At 35.0% G+C, this 19855-nt stretch overlaps 1 protein-coding gene and 1 long non-coding RNA gene across 7 annotated transcripts in view; one reads left to right on the forward strand and one right to left on the reverse strand.

The window, feature by feature from the left end:
- Positions 1 to 19855, forward strand: part of LOC144287924 (uncharacterized) — a 398850-nt gene that overhangs the window by 318716 nt on the left and 60279 nt on the right. The window lies entirely within an intron of this gene.
- The window catches only part of LOC144287925 (uncharacterized), a 54602-nt gene continuing 53063 nt past the window's right edge, over positions 18317 to 19855 (reverse strand). The window contains exons 3-4 of the long non-coding RNA XR_013355754.1: positions 18718 to 18840; positions 18317 to 18626 (exon numbers count right to left, since the gene is read on the reverse strand). This is a non-coding gene — a long non-coding RNA (uncharacterized LOC144287925). The remainder of the gene's footprint in view (positions 18627 to 18717; positions 18841 to 19855) is intronic.

Below are 19855 nucleotides of genomic sequence, written 5' to 3' on the forward strand. Positions count from 1 at the left end.
TAGTGAGAAAAATCTTAGAGCTGGAACACCAACTTAACCGGTATTTCTAATACCACTTAGAGGCATGAAAACCCCATACCCTTCAAATTCTAAGAGAACCTACTAGATTATTTCATTCAGAGATTTCTGCAAACTAAGATGTTCTTTAGTTACTGTCTCAATTGGGATAAATCAAGCTAGGTCATATTTTCCAACAAGAAGTTTTCATTAGGCTACCATATTCCTGAAAATGTTGTCATCTACAAATCTCATATCAGAGACACATATTTTTGGAAAGAACTGTTTCTGTATCTCTGAAGACTTATAATAATAAAACTGTGTTTGTGTGTGCATGTGTGTGTGCATGTCATAGGTGTACAGTGTGGTTTATAAACAAGTAGCAGATGCTGGATATAAAGTTCTTGAATAAATTCAAAGTAAACATATACTACTACCTGCTCTGCTTGTTTTTGTCCAGCAGATATTTTAGCCAACATCTAAAGAAAAGGAGAGGGACAGGCAGGAGGGAAATTGGCGGTAACTAATACAAAAGCTACACAATAAATGCAACTCCCTTATATTGGGTAGGATACTGGTTGTGCTGTTCTAACAGAGACATAGAATAACAATGGTTTAATACAAAACAAAACAATGGTTTAAGAAAACTGGAGTTTGTTTCTTTTTTAATATAGACTCAGGTTGATACAGAGACTGTGACACATAAATTTATCTATGGTTGAGGGAGGCACTTTCTCTTTCCTTGTATAACATCCCTCTCTGAATGACCTAACTTTATAGTCTAAGATGACTCAACATCATGTGTGCAATCTACATAATGCAATGGGGAAAGGAGATGGGTCGTGTATGATATGCTCAAACTTTTTTTAAGGGCAAACCCTGAAGACAAAAAAAAAAAAAAAAAAAATACTTACATTTACATCACATTGGCCAGAAATTAGTAAGAGGACGAATCCAGGTACAAGGATTCTGGGAAATGTAGTCTTCATTCCAGGTAACCTTGTGCCTGGCTAAAAACTGAGTGTTTTTTGACTGTAGGTAAACTGAATACTAAGACTCAAAGTAATCAATCCTACTATTCTAATAAAAAATTCTTATGTCATAGTTTTCCATTGTCCTCATTCTACTAAGACTTATATATCTTATGAGAAGTGGTGTGATACTTTTTTTTAGAAAATCACCCCTGAAAGCATATGCCTATCAATTAAATCCTGGTTCTGCTATTTTCCTGCTGAATTATTTCTTTGTACCTTAGTTCCTTCATCTGTAAAAATATAGAAATATATTTAATAGGTTACTATATTAAGAATGTTTTGGGATGTTCACACTTAATACCAGACATACAAGAAATCAATAAATTTAGCATGTAGAATTATGTGTCTGCCTTTTTCCAGAGGATTTTTGGGAGAAAAATCCTTATCAGTTTTTTTTTAATTTTTCACTTTTAATCCCTAATTATAGGCTTCTCTTTTATTTTCTTAAAAAGCATGTTGTTCAATAATGCCAGCTATAAAGCCAAATCAAGACCTTAGAATCATCAGTAGGTTTTTTTGTCTTGTGTTGAGGTTTTTACTAATAATTACTAACAAAGGTGTATTAAAAATATTTTTACATCCAAGTCTATAAATGATGTATTTATTAATTGGCTAAATAGGTTTGCGAAAATTAGCGTATTTTTATTTTTAAATGCCTAAAAACAATGTTAACTTTACAAAACTCTGATTATGTTTAAAAATCAAACAGACTGTTTTAGACAATGAGAAACTAATAACTCTTTAATCTTTCTTTCCAAACATATGGCAATAATAAAGATTTGTGAGTATTTACCAGAGCACAACACAGCTTGAGGAATACAGCTCAGAATGCTGAAGCCATCCTGCTGAAAGAGAGTCAGATAAAATTTAAGAAATTATGTGGAGTATAAATTATAAGCAAGCATTAAACACAACAAACCCGTGGCAAGTAGCTGATGTTCTGCATAAGCATAGGGTTAGGCTGTGGTAATGGAGTGTGCAGTTCGTGCTTGAGCATGTGGATATGTCCTAATATCAAAGGGAAAAAGTATTATGGCTCCACAATGGATCAACAGTGAATGGATTTTATGTCCCAGGACAGAAGAATCAGAGAAAAGATGTACATTGGGAGAGCAAAGAGAAGGAAAAGAAAGGGAAAGAGTAAAGTGATAGAGGCAATGAATCACATTTGATTTAAAAATTTTGGATGTGAAAGGGGAAAACAGGAGTAGAGATAGAAAATGAGAGAGAGAGAGAGAGAAATGGAAAAGAGGACAGACACAGAGTGAGACAGAGAAACAAGAAGATGAAGTTAACAAGAAACAGCAAAATAGGAGACCTCCCTCTCAAAACTCATGTCTCAAATAGAAGCTAAAATGGAGGCAGCTCTCACTCACTCTCTCTGGCTCAGGCCTCGACTGCCATTGTAGCAGCGAATAGGTCTAGAATGACAAGTTCCTTCTCATCTGTCTCTCACAATGGGAGGCCTATACCAGCCCTCAGCCTTGACCTCTTGCCTCATTCTTCATGCACACATCAGTATCTGGATGGTCATTGCTGCTTGAGAAGTCTGTGAACGTCAAATCATAACACTTTGTACACTTATGTGTGTCCATGGCAAGTAGATCTCAATCAAAGCCAAGGATAGAAGTGCTTCAAAAACATTGGCATCTGTGGTCTAGAACTACACTGGCATTTATAATCTAGAACTATGCATTCCAGTATGTTAGTCTCCAGTCATATTGGTCTATTAAGCCCTGGTTCAAATTGAGATGTGTTGTTAAGTACAAAACACGTACTGGATTTTGAAGACTTAGTATCAAAAAAGGTAAAACACTTCACTAATATTTTATAATGATTACATGTTAATATATTTTGTTAATATTGAGATTAAAACATATTAATAAAATTCAATTCATTTGTTTCCTCTTATTTTAAGTGTGGATACTAGAAATGTTAAATTACATATGTAGCTAAAATGATTTCTTTTGTATTGCATTGATCTAGAACTTTACTCACCATAAGACAAAATCATTTGCCTTTCTATAAACTAAAAAAGAAGGTGGGGGGGGGGGGCTTTGTTCTAAGTAGGCTTCAAAGCTTTATAAGTGCATAGGCTAACACATAGTCCCAAGTGCAATGACACATGGTTGCCCTGGCCAAACACAGCACCTGTGTCTCCCCTTTATCTACGTAATTAAGATATGTGCAGCCCAATCTTGTTAATCCAGTTAAACCATTCATTATTCCTTACACTCTTCTAGTCACATTTTATAGATTCTTCCTTATTAATAATAAATAACATAACAGGCAGAAGGAAAATTATAATTTTTTAAAAGATTTTTATGTATTTATTCCTGAGACACATAGAGAGAGGCAGAGACACAGGCAGAGGGAGAAGCAGGCTCCCGGTGGGGAGCCCAATGTGGGACTCAATCCCAGGACTCTAGGATCATGTCCTGAAAAGACAGGCACTCTATCGCTGAGCCAACTGGGCACCCCGGAAAGTTATAATTTATGCTATATATACTCTGAGAGTCAGAGTAAAGAAATATTTAAAATATTCATTGAAAAATCTAGGTGGTTGACATGTATTGAAATGAGGCATAGAAACTAATGCATCCTCGTCAACATTAAATATCTGGGAAGTCAGTACTTGATGGCCATGTCAGTCAGTGGCAGGAAAGTCCTACAGTAGATAAAGTATTACATTTCATCCATTATAACTTACTTTTTTCACATTTTAACATCTTTGAAATCAAGATGCATCTTATGATTGATGGCATCCTATAATTTTTGTCAGGCAGGCAGCGTTCACAACAAACTCATCACCACTTGTGCATGCACGTGCATCATTGTTACTTGTGGCATGATGATACAACTGAAATGTCGACATTTTTATTTCAAACTATTTAAGAACCATCTGAGGAAGGAATACGAGTTCTGTTTATATTTTGAAAACCTTCTACAAACACATTCTAATAAGATAAATGAAGCAACAGCCACAGGTCTTGTAGAGTTGGTATCCATAGCTTATAGAAGAAAATTCTAGGAACAATGTAGAGCAGTCTGAAAAAACCTATCTATCATCAACCATCTTGATGGTCCAGGGGACAAATATTTTTAGATAAAGAAAAAGGGACATTAATAAAACTGAGGGGAACATGATTCAGACTCTTCATGTAGAGAACTTTGAAAATACTTTAACCAATTTATTTCATGTTTATTTCCCATTCACCTATTCACCAAGGTGAGATGGGATAAAAATCTCTATGTAAGTCTGACAGACCTCTTTCAAAAAGTATAAAATTACACTACTAAGTTACAGTTTAATTTATAACTTTTTTCTTAAGGTTCTAAAAAATAATGAGACTTTTCACTGGTACCATCAGAACTCTAATGAAGGGGGATGCCTAAATTGCAAGATTGAAAGGAGGCCTTTCTCAGTGATAAAATATTTGGAGTCCCTTCAAGGTCACCAACTTTCACTATGTAGGCTTTTAGGTTATTTTGCAGTTCTCAAGAAAACACCAAAATATAATGTTATTTGATTGTCTTCAGATAGTATTTATTGATTCCCCAACATAAGGAAGGAAAATATTAGAGAATTTTTTTATCTTTTAAAGATTATCTTTGCTATTAGACTCCCAGTCTTTGTTAGTGTTCATTAGTTTTAGCTGTTTACCTGAGTACACATTCGTAGAACCAATTCTTAACCTATTAATTATAGGCAATATTGATTGAAACTCAATAAATGGCTCATCTATCTATTGAAACTCAACAAATAATTCATGTCTCCTCTTATCTCTTTTTTTTTTTTTTTTTTTTTTGAGAGAGAGAGAGAGAGCACATTCAGGAGTAGGGAAAGGCAGAGGGAGAAGGAGAGAATCTTAAGCAGGGTGCGCTGACTGTGCTGAGCCAGCCGGGAGCTCAGAGCTCAGAGCCCAGAGCCCTGACAACCAACTGAGTACCCAGGTGCCCCTCCTACTGTCTCCTCTTCATTTCTGTTCATTATGCTTTTCTTTTACATTATCCGTATTTATAATGTACATTTCTAAACTACAATTCAGTCTACTGCCTTTTTCTATATGTTGATTGAACAAACTAGAAAGCAATATATAAAGTCATAATATCATGTTTTGGTAACTGCTTTCTTCTTCACAATCAAATATGATGACTGAACCCATTAAAAAAAAAAACACAAAATTATATCAGTAAAATTTCTGTCTGTTGATTGCTTAAAAATCATACTATTTTTCTTCTCAGCATAGATGGAGAAGGCTTTTTTAAGATAGTTTTTTCTTTTGTTAGAATTATAGATTAATTTTTCATCCTGTTTATAGGGTAAAAAATGTCCTCATGAAATTTTAACTTTCCTTGAATTGCAGTGCAACACCTTTCTGGAGATATTTTTTTTTTTATAGATTGCTCTTATGTCTTGCTCACTCTTTAAAATTCAGCACTTGAAAAACTTTACTCCTGAGTTTAGTGCACTGTTTCTTTAATTACATGCTTCCTGCTTTGGAGATATATATATATATATATATTATATAAAAAATAAAAATATTTATATTTAATATATATATTTACTAAAGTTTTGCATATTTTAATTTTTCTATAATAGACACATTGTTTTCCACTTTTATTTTTAGTAATAATGTCAAATTCTTTAAACCATTCCGTTCCCCGACTCACACCAAAGTATACAGTTGGTTCATAAGCACCTAGGATGTTTCAGGAGAACTACTACTCCTTGAATCCTTCTTCAATATGAATGTGCATCTTAAATGTATCCTTTTATAAGTTTAAATTTTCAATTTCTTAAGGGCAGGGAACTGAATTCACTTTTGCAATCAGACATAAATATTAGATTAGGAAAATAAAACTTAGATTTCTATTAAGCTGAGTTAATTTTAGGAGAGCAAAATCTTATTTAAAAGTACCTTTATAGTAAAATGTAACAGGGTGGCACCCAGAAACTAATTATTTTACAACTTCCATGACCTCAAATTACTTAAGAAAGAACATTCTGGAGGGTATTGTGCCAAGTGAAGTAAGTCAGAGGAAGACGAATACCATATGACTTCAAGTCTACGTGAAATCTAAACAAAACACATACACATACATCTTGAGATCAACAGAGATCCAGGAAATCAAACCCCTGCCCAGCAGTGTAGTGGCTCCAGTCTTCAAAGGCCGAGGGATGAGTCTGCCAGACAAGAGAGGTTGGGGGGAGATCTGGAGGGCAGGGGTCTCTGTGCAGATGACGGACGCTCTAGCACCTGTGCCTAACACTCCCATCTAACCCCGCAGCTGCAGCCTTAGTGTTGGAGTGAAGTGTTAAAGGTTTCTGGCCAGAGGAGTGGGGGTTCCATCCTGGCAGTAGCCTCATCATGGAGACAGCTTTAGGGAATAAATGGGGAGTTTCTCTATTTCTCACCCTCTTGTGAGAATTCCTACCAATTCCTACCCCCTCGAGAACCAAATAGCTTGAAGAAACAGGAGAGCTCTTGACTGGGGCAGTTTCTTGGTGATTTTGCATAAGAGATGCTGTCTGGATCTGTGTCCTTCATACCAAAGCCACTGGCCCTTTCTCAGCCTCTTGGGCTTTTCTCCTAATGACCACATTTTTGCCAAAAATGGGGATACTTGGCCTGACACACCAGAATATTTGAAGTTCAGACAGTCCTGGAACATGGACTCTAGTTTACCAACCTTCCTGCCTCCCCGGTTTGTTTCACAGTAGTGTCCACTCTGGTCTAGAGCTTTTGGCACCTGTATTCTTCTGCATCCCTGGCTCGATTGAAGGAAAGCCTGGAAAAGCCACAGAGCTCTTATACCTCATCTCCTGATAGAAGGATCCCTGCCCCAGCCTGTGGGTGAGGAAGGCGGTGGGACGGTCATTGAAAAAAAAAAAAGAAAGAAAAAGAAAAAGAAAAAAATATATGGAGATATATATCCAAACTTATGTGTGTATATAAATTTTTTTTAGTGTATGTATTTATCATCAAGTAATTTTTTTTTCTAGAAGAGCCTGTGAAAGGTAGATTTTATGAGTTTTTGTGTGTCTAAACATTTTTAATTTTTTGTCCTTAATTTGTTTGTTGTTCCCAGAGAGTATAATTGCCTTGCTTAACATCCTTTTCCAGTTCCAGGATCCCTTGTTGGCTCCTAATATAAGGCCTAAGAGAATGAAAATCAGTACTCCATTCTCAGCTTCCTGGCAGCAACGGATGGTCAAGAAACACAGCTACATTTGGTGGACCTAAGTGAAACCTGGTTAGCAAAGGGACATATCTAAAAAAACAAAAACTAAAACAAACAAACAAAACTGTTGTTCTCTGAAAATACAAATGAAAAGATCCAGCTCATATGCTACTTCTGCCCTTTCCTCCCCACTTACTTGCTTGCATGTAATTATGAAGAATGGTCAAGAAGAATGACAATTATCTGACCAAATATCCATCATTTATCTGAAATTGAAATTAAACTGGATGCTCTGTTTGTTGCTGTGTTTACTAAATCTGGCAACTCTTAAGACCATCCTAAGATTAAACACAAACACATACACACATACATTTGAAAGAGACATCTAGAGAAAAAAAGAGTACCATTGTGTTCAATGCCAATTGGCATTGACAGCCAACATTTTTAAGTAGTATAAAATTAGAGGGAATGGACTAAGTAGTGGTGAATGTTCATTTCCGTGGTGGATCGGCTCCAAGAAGTTTTTAAATGCTTGAACTTTAGGAAAAGTTGAAGACGGGACTTGGGTGAAGAGGAATGGAGAAAATTAAATGATCCACTGATATTTAGTCTTTTAGTTCAGCAATGGCTGGTTGAGAAAAGAAGTGTAAGTTCTTCCTAAGTGGAATGCCTGGGTAGCACAGGGTGTGATCCCAGAGTTCCGGGATAGAGTCCCATGTGGAGCTCCCTGCAAGGAGACTGCTTCTCCCTTTCTCCCTCTACCTATCTCTCTCTCTCTCTCTCTCTCTGTGTGTCTCATGAATAAATAAATAGAATCTTTAAAAAAAAAAAAAAAAAAGGTTCTTCCCAGGTAGAAGTTTTCTGGATTAGAATATATAATATACCCAAAAGAAAATACTCCCTATGTCCTACACATTTTTTTCAGGGTCCTCAATATAAAGGGAAAGGTTGATATATATTTGATCAAATAAGGAACATAGGGAAGAGTAGAAATCAGTGATGTTGGACACAACGAGTAAGAAAATATTTGTTTTCCAGAAAAGTAAAAACAAGAACATTAACCCACACGATATTTCTTGGGAACAGGAGGAGCCAATATCTTGTTGAAAAATAGCCAATCCATTTTTATTGAGTTTGTGGGGTTCAGTCTGAGAAATGAAACCCTATTAAACTAGTCTTTCACTCCAAACAGGTTTAGGGTTTTGTGTATGTACATATAAGTGTGTGTGTGGGGGGGCACACATTGTATCTAAACACTTGCCTATTTCAGATGAGGTGAATATTTATTCTATATGAAATTATGAACTATATCTATATATACACTGTATATGCCCAAATTGTAGATACCTTGTGTTAGGGTTTTTAAAGAAAGAAAATTTCATATAAAAGTGTACTACCTTAAGCTGCAGAATCTTTTCCTCTTCTAAACAACATTTAAAATCAGGATATGTGAAATATCTTCAGAGGAATGACCCTTTGTTTTGCAGTGAAAGAAAATCTTCTGGGTTACCACCCTTGCTGCAAAATATCACAGAGTCTGCGAAATAAGAAAGTCAATATGTATTAGACAAAGAGAAGAAACGGGTGTATAGAGAGTGAACAGGAAACCAGCGATGAGGAAAACAGCAGGGGGCTGCTTGTTGAGCCCAGTGACCTTTTTCTATTCTTAATACACTGAAGATTGTGTAGATCACACACACACATACACATTCACGCATGCAAAGATTTCTTTAATTTCTTTGGTTTTTGGTATGCAGATAAGGATTTTTCTCTCTTCTGTTTTCTATTTAACTTTAGTAATTTTCCCCATTGAGGTTATTATGCTTGTATATTCAATTCAGTGTAAGCCAAATAGGAGAAAATAATAAGTATCTTGAAGTTTTTCCCACTACTATTTATAAAACTCTCCAAGAACTGCAAGTATTCTTCCCCTAACAAGTAATACTATATTCACCAAGGGAAATGAAACAAAGCTTAGAGTGAGTCTTGCAGCCTATTAAACATTTAATAAGTAATAAGAACCCATCAAAGTATGGACTATATTTTACATTATGACTGCAGACAATCACTTCCCAATTTAATCTGGAGAAGCAAGGAGGAAAGCTATTGTGACGGAAGAATCAAATATAAAGTGACCAAGAATAGCTGATTTATTGTATTTGACGTTTGTTAATATGAACTTTCAAGGACTGGGTCCTGAATGCAGACAGTTTTGTGCCGTTGTCTATGTATGTGTCTCTAGCTCAATATCTCAAAATATTGAGATCCTATTTCATTTCCAATGTCTTAATAACCACTTTGATACATTTATTAATCAGATCTCTGGATTGCAATTTGTCTTGTCTTGTGATATCAGAGACTAAGACCAATATAGGAGACATTAAACATAATTTGATAATTTGGAATGCCTTTCATATTCTGCTTGTCAAGACTGACTAATTTCACAGAATCAAAGTAGAACATTTCGGTGATAGCAGGCTTAGAGTCCACTTCTACCAGGGGCCTATCTCTTGATTCTTCATTCCACCTTTCAAGCCTACTACCTTTATATACCCTTCTGAGGGTATCCTCTACTGTTCAAATGAAATCATCTTCACATGTTATGATAAGTAGGAAGAATTCTAAGATGGCCCCGGGATTCCTGTCCCCAGCTGCCTAGCCCTGTATAATTCCTTCTCCTTGAGTGTGGGTGGAACCCATGACAATGATGAACTACCACTGCCATAATTATGTGATATTTCATGATAGAAATAAAGGGACTTGGTCTATGTAGGCCTGTCCTAATGAAAGAGCTCTTTAAATATTGTCTACACTTCTCCTGATCTCAAGGATTTTCTTTATGGCTTTGAAGAAGTAACCTGCCATGTTGTGAGTAGAGAGCATGGTTAAGGTTGAGGTGGCCTCTAGTTACAGAGAGGGAGCCTCAGCTGACAACCAGCAAGTAAACAGGGAACTCAGGAAAACAACCACAAAAAAAAAAAAAAAAAAAAAAGTCTGCCAACAACCTAAATGAACATGGAAATGATTCTTCCCTAATCAAGCTTTTGGATGAGAACACAGCCTGCCTGACATCTTCATTCAGCCTAATTAAACTCTGAGCAAAGGACCCAGTGGAGCCATGCCTAGACTTCTGACCTACAGAAAGTATGGATTAATAAATGGGTGTTGTTTTAAACTAAGTCTTCATTTGTTATGCAGCAATAGCAAACATGGCTTCTAAATTATGAGCATCATAATATAAATTGAGGTTGGCTGATACTATTCTAAGGGCTCTAAAAGACTTTGAATGCAGGGTGAGGTTAATATAAAATCCTACCCCAGTATTAAACACATAATACATGCTTAATAAAAGCTGTGTATGTCTACTAAATAATTAACTTATAATGAAAATTTTACACTGCAGATTCTAAAGCACTTTGAGATATATTGACTTTTTAAATGATAAAATATTGATAGTACTGTTACTATTAAAACACACACTTTAGAAGTGAGAAAAGTAGCTCACTGAGAGGTGAGTGGCTTGACTGAAATCACAACATTGGTAAGTGACAAAATTGTCTACCATAATCTCTCTATCTCTATTGAATAGAAATATTGAGAAAATAAGTAGATGGAAACATGATTGAAAATAAACAGGAAAAAAAATTTTTTAAAAATAAAAAAAATAAAAAAAATAAAAAGAAAATAAACAGGATTCGGATTAATTCATGAAAGCAAGTAAAAATAGCATTAAGAAAATCATTATTGGGGCAGCCCAGGTGGCTCAGCGATTTAGCACCACCTTCAGCCCAGGGCATGATCCTGGAGACCCTGGATGGAGTCCCACATGGAGCCTACTTTTCCCTCTGCCTGTGTCTCTGCCTCTGTCTCTTGGTGTGTGTGTGTCTCATGAATAAATAAAATCTTTTTAAAAAATTCAAAAAAAATCATTATGGGGGAATTTTATCTAACATCTTTGAGTTTCAATTCCTTCATCTATAAAATGGAATTAAAACAGTACCAAACTCATAGAGGGCAGAGCATTCACATAAGCATGTCTCTTGCAGACTGATAAAAGGAAAATGAAAAATGTGGGGTTTTCACATTTACAGCTTTTATAACCTTGAAATATGTTGTCTTTATAGATATCTTCATATATATCAAAAATAATAAAGAAAATTAAATCTCTTGTAAGTTAAATTTTTAAAATAAATTTTACGCACTTAAAACGATGTTAGAGGCCATGGGTTAAATGTATTTTGTTTTGCTTTTTTTTAAAATATTTCAATCAAATGTTACACAATAGGTAACTTATAAAAGTGTGTTGCTTATAAAAGTGTTTATAAGCTCCAAATTTTTCTATCTACCCTCCCAAAAAGAGCATAAAAAGTGAGGTTCATTTAGAATGTCAATAAAAGCAGAGCACAGTTCTAATTTTACTATCATTTTTAGAATTTCAAAATCAATCAAAATCACTGTAAAATATTAAGCAAAGGATTAGATGATTTTTCAAAAAATCTTTAATTTTTTGAAAGGAGGTCAGGATGTATCTTTTCATTAAACGTTGGAAAGAAAGCCATTTAACAAAGGGCTTCTTGAGGCACTTTCATTGAAATAAGTTTCTCCTTAAGAATAAAAGAGACAACATCAACATATTTATACCACTTATAGAAAAATATTCAAATACCTTCACAAAATGTTTTTTCTACTTTTAAATAGTTTGATAATTGACATTATATTTCCAAAATTTACTTTGTTTTCCAAATTGCCCATACATTCTTAAAGCCTAGTAGTTACTTTTGATAATTCCAAAATAAGTCACTTCAGTTATTTGCCCAGAATAACTCCATTGGATCTTGAATAGGACTTCCTGACAGATACACTTAGATATGAAACATCTTACAACATGATTGACAGATTCTTACATATATGCTAGAGCTACACAAAGTAGATGTCATCTTCTGGAGCTAAAAAAAAATGAGTTTAAAATATCTATTTATGAAGTTTAGCTATTTTCTTTATAATCTCATAAAATTAATAAATTGATAAATATTGATTCATAAATGACCACTAACACTGCATTCTATTCAGAGGAGAAAAATAAAATTAAACTTTAAGTATTGATGCATGCTTATTTTTTTTGTCACCATGTAGCAGGAGTATTTATGAAAGTTTTTCATTTTTTAAAGCATTTGGGTTGTCTCTTTTCTGTAAGTTCAAAATATAAAATATTTGAAGAGTATTTAAAAAGCCAAATCCATGTTCAGTTACTATAGTTTTATGATTTATGCTATCCTAAATTCTAGCAGTGCTTATCTTATACATGAATGTAACAAAATGATGTATCTACCATCACAGATATTAAACTCACACGAGATAACTTTACATAAGTTTTCACACAAAGCCATAGTCATTATTCTTCCTATAATGATGGGATCTTCAAACACAAGAAAACCCCCAACTCCACCCACCCTTACCAAATAACAAAGAAATTGTGATTTTTATCTCCTATATTTTTGTAGTTAGTAACACAGACATAAAATTAATTCTATTAATAATCAGAGGCAGGGAAATAAAGGCATATATGTAAAATAGGAAAGCTTTAATTTTCAGAAAAGATTTGGAAGGAGACCGGAAATGATGAAGAAAAAGCTACATGTCTTCTGTGCCTCCAGGCAAAAGAAAAGCTACCTTTACTCATGGTGCTTTGAAAATTGTGTGTTGACTGTATATCTTGACAGACAGCCTAGATTTACAACATTGTTATAAATTACATTAGCAAGTATAAGTGATCAATTGTGTTTACAGACATACACATACATCAGTAATTAGGCAGACAGCAATAACACAACGCCTTTAGTATTTTATTAGGAGGCTTTTTAAATGTTGCAATAACTGCAACACACAGTTGAAGCTTTCCTATAAATAAAGTTCTAGAAACTAAAAAGGATACGTTTTTATTCTAGCACAGGTAAGCATATCATAAAGAAGCTACAATAGATATTGTTGAGAAGGTGAAGCATCAGGAAAAAAAAGAGACATACATAAAGCCAAGATCTTATTAGAAAAACTGAGTAGTCTCTTACGATAATTAGCAGATCATTTTTACTGACAAATTGTTACTTTTTAAAAATCTCTTTATCTCTGGGAGAAATTCAATTAGGTGCCTTCAAGTCCCCTTTGCCTGAACAGCAGTCTCATACACCTTGTCCCTGTCACAGTGCTTGATATTATCTAAGGGTGAGTGACACAAAAGTCCAGGAGTAACAAAGGCTCACTCTGTTCCTGTCAGCAAGCTCTGCTATATCTTTCTTATTGGAAGTACCCAGGAGCTTTCACTGCACAAGTAAAGTCCTCCAGTAGGTAATAGCTGTCCTTGTTTTTAACCATTAATATTCCTGGATAGAAGAACATCTCTCCATTTATCATGGAAATGCCTGCCCCCTTTTGGCCAAAAACCAGCAATTTAATTTACATTAAGAAAACACAAACCAGAACATGCTCCCTTCCCCTTACCTGCTTCTGTCTTAAATAATAGAGTGAGCAGTTCTCAGATTAAAGGAAAAACTAATTATCACGATGCAGAATTCGAGTTCCAGGCAGACTCTATATTTTGTCGTTATGCAGAAGTAGGAGCTTGGAAGGAGCACATGGTTTTAGTTTTAGTTTCTGGATGAAAGAGGAAAGAAAAACCACTTGTGTTCAAAGAAGTTCAAGTTTAAATCTGCATGTCTACAGGCATCATATACTTAATACTTTTTCCTGGATTCGGATAATTATAATAACAATAATAGGGGGAAACATAGGTTTCATAAGACAAAAAGTTAAATGTCAAACTTAAAATATGTATTCACTTAAAAACTAATTTTATGTACTCCATAACTCTTACAGGAATCACAAATTACTGCTGCCTAAAAGAAAGAGGAAAAATACTGTTTATATCAGTTGTTAATTTATTGTTTGATTCTGATATTGTGTTGAGGAATACTGTTTCATGAAAAATACAGTATAGGATGTGAAGAACAAGAAATACCCAAGCACAAAAATAGCTGATTCAATCATGAATGCGAATAATCAAGGAAGTAAAAAGAGCTGAAGTTTAGGGACAAAAATAGAATGATTTAAAGTGTCAGGTTGGTCAAGAGCTAACCTTTGATTCTGTGATTAAGAATGAGAATTAGGTTGCAGTTCCTGTTGTAAGGAGAAAAAAAACCACAACTAGCACTTCTTGCTTTTGTACTAGAAAGGTGATTATTTAATCAAGAATGACATTGCATTTACTTGCTTCTTTGTGGTAGACTCAGCACCTATGTTGAGATTGGATGACATCCCATTTCTTTTGGAGACAAACTAAAAAAGAAATGGTAGGTTTTTTTTTAAAGATTGTTGGAAAAAACCATACCTATTGACAATGTCACAATATTTTATTTCTTTGTTTAATCAGATCTAGTAAATATAAAACAATACTTCCTGGAGTCTCTTTGGATCTTAAGAACTCATCATTTCAAAGGCACTTTGTTTCAGTTTGCTGTTGCTTATTAACATTCTGATTTGTATTTATTTGGAAGTAGTATCCATTATCCCAAAATAACACTCTTTCTCTCTCTCTCTCTCATGCCCTTATACTCAGAAATCATCTATTTTGTAGGAAGATAAACTTGATCCTCACTTCCTCATTCTATTTTGAAAGAGTAATACCCTTATGAGCTAATGAAGCTGGAAAGATGGCCTTTAGGCCCTCAGCTCTTTTTTTTTTTTTTTTTTTTTTTTTTTTTAGAGCATTTACCTCAGAAAACTTGCAATTATAAATTCTTTATCTTCTTTTTTGAGATGTAAATCTGTTTTAAGTCCTCTTACAAATTTTACAACCCAGGAATCCTTTTCTCCAAGGACCTGGAGCCAAACCTTTGAAATATATTCATCAAGGAAGATGGGTCCCCTATCACCCAGTTTCTGTAGGAGCAGAGGCACCTAACTTCAGGAGGCAGCCTTGCTCCAAGTTCTAAAACTACCTGTTGCCATGAAGGTAAGAGAAAGTTTGCTTTTTGTTTTGCTAAGGCCAATTAACAAATACAGGTGGCCCAGGATTCGCTTAAACATTTTCCCACCCTTCGTTTCCATGGAGTCTTCTGTCTGCCCGATTACAATAAGTCCGAATAAAATCTTCCTTATTTGTTTAACTTCCATCAGTTCAATGTTTGCTTTGACAAAGCCGAAGTAGCGTGTTGGGAAACAATGTTTCTTGTTGTGGTGTGATGTGGGATGATCCTGTAGTCTTTTGTTCAATTCTTTCTTGACAACCTCTAGCTGAAACCTCTTTCAAATTATATCTAGAGATTTTTCTTAATCCTTCTCCCTTTGGGGATTTATTCTCTCATGTGACTCATGTTCCAAGATACAGGGGAAATGCCCCTTACCTTGAAGGAATGTAAATTTTCAGAGATTCTCAGGTATAGGTTGTTGAGACCTAAGAAGGAGTAATTAGATACCCACTAACTGAAGCCAATTATTTAAAAATACAGTTACCAAAATGTTTTAAAAATTGTTATATACCAATACGTTTGACTTTTTAACACATTAAACAATAAAACATAGTGGCTGGTCCATTAGCAATCATGACCTCATGTGGTGATAGTGATATTTCAAGATACCCACAACAACTAAGCAACAAGAAAAAAAAATTTCATTGGTAGCTGATTCTAATCAGATTAGCTGATTCTACTGTGTGTGTGGCTTCTTTTTCTTCTGTATATTCATAATTTCAGTTGGTGGTTAGTGGGGGGAAAACGATGTATTTTTTTTTCCCTTTCAGCTATATGAATAGCCTGGCCTACAGTATAAGGACCATGTTTTGACTCCAAATCAGGCCTACAAACGCAAACTTATGGCCACATCAGTCTATTGTGGCTTTTCACCATTAGTGACTATGTGTAGGAGATTGTGCCTGAGTCTCTATAGAACTAAACTATAAATTCCTTCCAAATATCTTCCTTATAAAACTGAAGCAGTGCTAGAATGAAAATTCAAAAGGTTGGAATTCCAACACAATTTCATCACATCTTATTTTTATTAACCTCTAACTGTGTGAACATAAAATGTACTCACTCATCTGACTATGCTAAGTTCCATGCCTTAGGGACAAGCTGTTCACTTTCAGTAGATATTTTTGTAGTGGGAGATAGGAAAGAGCTCCCTGAGAAGGATTTTTTTGAGTAATGGCAGAGATAGGGATCATTCACTTAAAATGTTATTTAACCTTTTAAATACATGGAGTTTTGGAAAAACTCTTCCCATATCAGTTGTATAAAACTGTGTTTGTTTATATATTAGTATGGCATCATACATTTTTCTTAAATACTGGTTTTCTAGCAGTTCCCATGTTGTGTAGATTTTTGGAATTATAATTTCGAATAGACTTTGAAAAAATAAACGGAAATACAGCTAATGAATTCTGTAGGAAAGAAGTACTATATTTAATAACCACTGCTAACCAGTTATTATCAATTTATGTTTCATTCTGATATCAAAACCTCTCAACCTTATTAAAAACAAGAAGTCCAAGAATATTTTTTAAAGATTTATTTATTTATTTTAGAGAGAGAGTGAGAGTGCGGGGAGGAACAAAGGGAGAAAGAGAGAAAGAATCTCAAGCAGATTCCTCGCTAAGTGTGGAGCCCATGCAGGGCTTGATCTCACAACTCTAAGATCATGGCCTGAGTTGAAATCAAGTCATTTGTTTAACCGACTAAGTCACCTATACACCCCAATTAATTAAACAAAAAAATTAAATTAAAACAAAAAAAAATGATTCTAGAATTCTCAAACAAATTCAGGATAGAAATACTAATTCTTGAATAGAGGTTTAATCATTACTAAAGGTAGGGAGGGGAATGGTAATTAATACTAAACTTAATACATTTAATTTTTTAAAGATTTTATTTATTTATTCATGAGAGACACAGAGAGAGAGGCAGAGACACAGGCAGAGGGAGAAGCAGGCTCCGTGCAGGGAGCTCCCCGTGGGACTCGATCCCAGGTCTCCAGGATCATGCCCTGGGCTGAAGGCAGTGCTAAACTGCTGAGCCACCCGGGGTTGCCCCATTTAATCTTATATGATATAAACTCTGCCAAAATTTACTATTATGAGATGGGATTCTTTTTTCTCTGCAGTGTGCTTAGTGTCTCCCTGCTAATTCTTTTTGTTTTATAAAACATCAACATTTTAACATTTTCCCTTTGAAAATTAGTAAGGAGATGTATAGAAACAGAAATAATTCAATCTGCAATTGTGTTTATCAGAGAAATCAGTTAGGCCAATGCCACGTATTCCCATCAGAGAATACTTAGCTTGTTTCCTGAAAATAGAGTCATCCGAAAAAATAAGACTGTCAAATTCAGTCATAGATTATTGCCCTGCATCAGGCCAGCCAACAATAAAAGGATTTGGCCAGCAGAATACCAGTTTGCCATCTCTTGTTGATTGGCATAAAGCACACCAGAGTTAGAAAGAAAGGAAAATTTAGATGGCATGTGCGGTTTCACAGCCAGCTCATTGACATAGAACACCTCAGTCTTTGATGCAGAGAGAGAAAGGACCACTGTGTGCATTTTGATTTGATAGCCTCTCAGATTATCTCTTGACCTAACTCCACTCAATCAGATGCCAGGGTTTGAGGGAAAGGGAGGTTATTATAAAGAACAAGGCAAATCAAAGCTGCATCACTGTGCTTTCTGTAGACAAGAGGCAGTTCTACCTTGTGACTTTAGAACAACAATAAGAGCTTAATAAAGGGGAAATATCTGAGAAGTGACAAGACAAATGCACTCTGCAGTATTTTTTGGTGGAATCATTCACCTGGGTGCAGCATTGGTCAGGTGCTGTCAGCTTCTAATCTACCTGAAGACATCAGTCAGAAGCAGATATATTGGCAATACACAAGCCAGGAAGCCATGTAAAAATAGGAAAAAGATGGACTTGTGAGACCTCCCAAGATTTATTCAACTGAGCAAGCCAAAAACATGTAAAACATGTGCCAGTTCCAGCAATATAGCTCCTGAGTAGAAGAGCTGGTGGTAGCTCACAAATTCCTGGGGATATTTTTTTTGTTTTTGTCCCTTGATCTATTATCATCCTGAGGCCACTGGCTTAGGTGAGACCAATCACAACTATGATAACAGGTGTTCAGACTCAACAGCTTACTTAGATCTAAATAATATATCTTCCGCATGGAGAATTGTTTATTCAGAAGCTAGCATTTATTTTTTGCTTAAGATATCAGTGTGGCTCACCAGTCCGTGGATGAAGCAATTTTTGAGTTAACGGTCTATGCAGTATCCACAAGTAGAATTAGGAATTTTCGAAATGTAGTAAAACAGTATCTCCTTTCTGAGGTATTTAACTTCTGGATATAATCATTGTCATTCCAATAACTGAGAGAGAAAATCAAAACTAAGTATCCATGCTCTTGATCTGAGAGATAAAATATAGTAATTTATCATCAAAGGAAATAAATGAACTTACCTTTCAAGGTTAGAAATCTCCTTATTCATATTGCTCCTTATTCTGTTGGCTCAATCAGAAAAAGGTGCATGTTTTTCTATCTGTCAGTCTCTTGCACCATGCCTGGAACACAATCTGTCATCACTAATACAATAACAAAAGGGAAAGGTCAATTCTTAACAGATTTTCCCTACCAGAGATACAGGAAGAAAACTGTAACAAGTATATATGGGATACTTAAATATCACCAGGGAAATTAACATTACACTCCCACAATAGTTTCCTAAATGAAGTGTTTATAAACTATAATGTAAGCTAACAGTTTCTTTTTTTTTTTTTTTAAGATTTATTTATTTGAGAGAGAGAGAACCAGCAGGGTGGGGGGAGGGCAGAGGGTGAGATGAAGAATCCTCAAGCAGACTCTCCACTGAGCCCAGAGCCCAACATGGAGGTTGATCCCAGGACCCTCAGATCATGACCTGAGCTGAAATCAAGAGTCAGATGTTTAACCAACTGAGCCACTCCGGCACCCCATAAGCTAACAGTTTCTAAATGTGTCTCTTAAAATTTTGCATCAGAAAGTGTAGTACCATCTTTCACTCTTAGAAGGAGCTTACTTCTGATCTTTAGTCTTTTTTGTGTGTGTGGTAATGACATTTTTTTTCAATTCATTGAAATCTTATTTTAGAAGTGTACTCTAGTGCAAAATAAGTACACTTTTGCATATTAAGAAGCATAGCAAATGCAATTGACATTATTTGCTGTGGTAAGACAGAAAAAAAAAAGGAAAAAAGAAAAAAGAGAACTGAGAAAGGCTTTTCATCCAAGTGTGTTTGCTTAGTTCAATGAGACTATTAGAACATAAAATTCTTTAGTGCCATTTTTCAGCTTTTGTCTGTCATTTGTTGGTACTCATATACTAACATAATATTGTTTTCATATTCTTGTGTCTTTTTTCTAACTAAAGCATATATCACCCAAAGAGGCAAATATATCTCATATTTTATTTTAAATACTTACAGCATCTTTCTTACACATGGTATCTAGTTAATAATTATCAACTTAATGTATGCCAAGTCTTTTATGTCATTGCCTGAAATATCTGTCTCCTCCAATCCCAATCCAACTGGAAACCCATCTGGATGCACTTCTCTTATGC

Source organism: Canis aureus, chromosome 17 (assembly GCF_053574225.1).
Source record: "Canis aureus isolate CA01 chromosome 17, VMU_Caureus_v.1.0, whole genome shotgun sequence".
Taxonomy (NCBI): domain Eukaryota; kingdom Metazoa; phylum Chordata; class Mammalia; order Carnivora; family Canidae; genus Canis; species Canis aureus.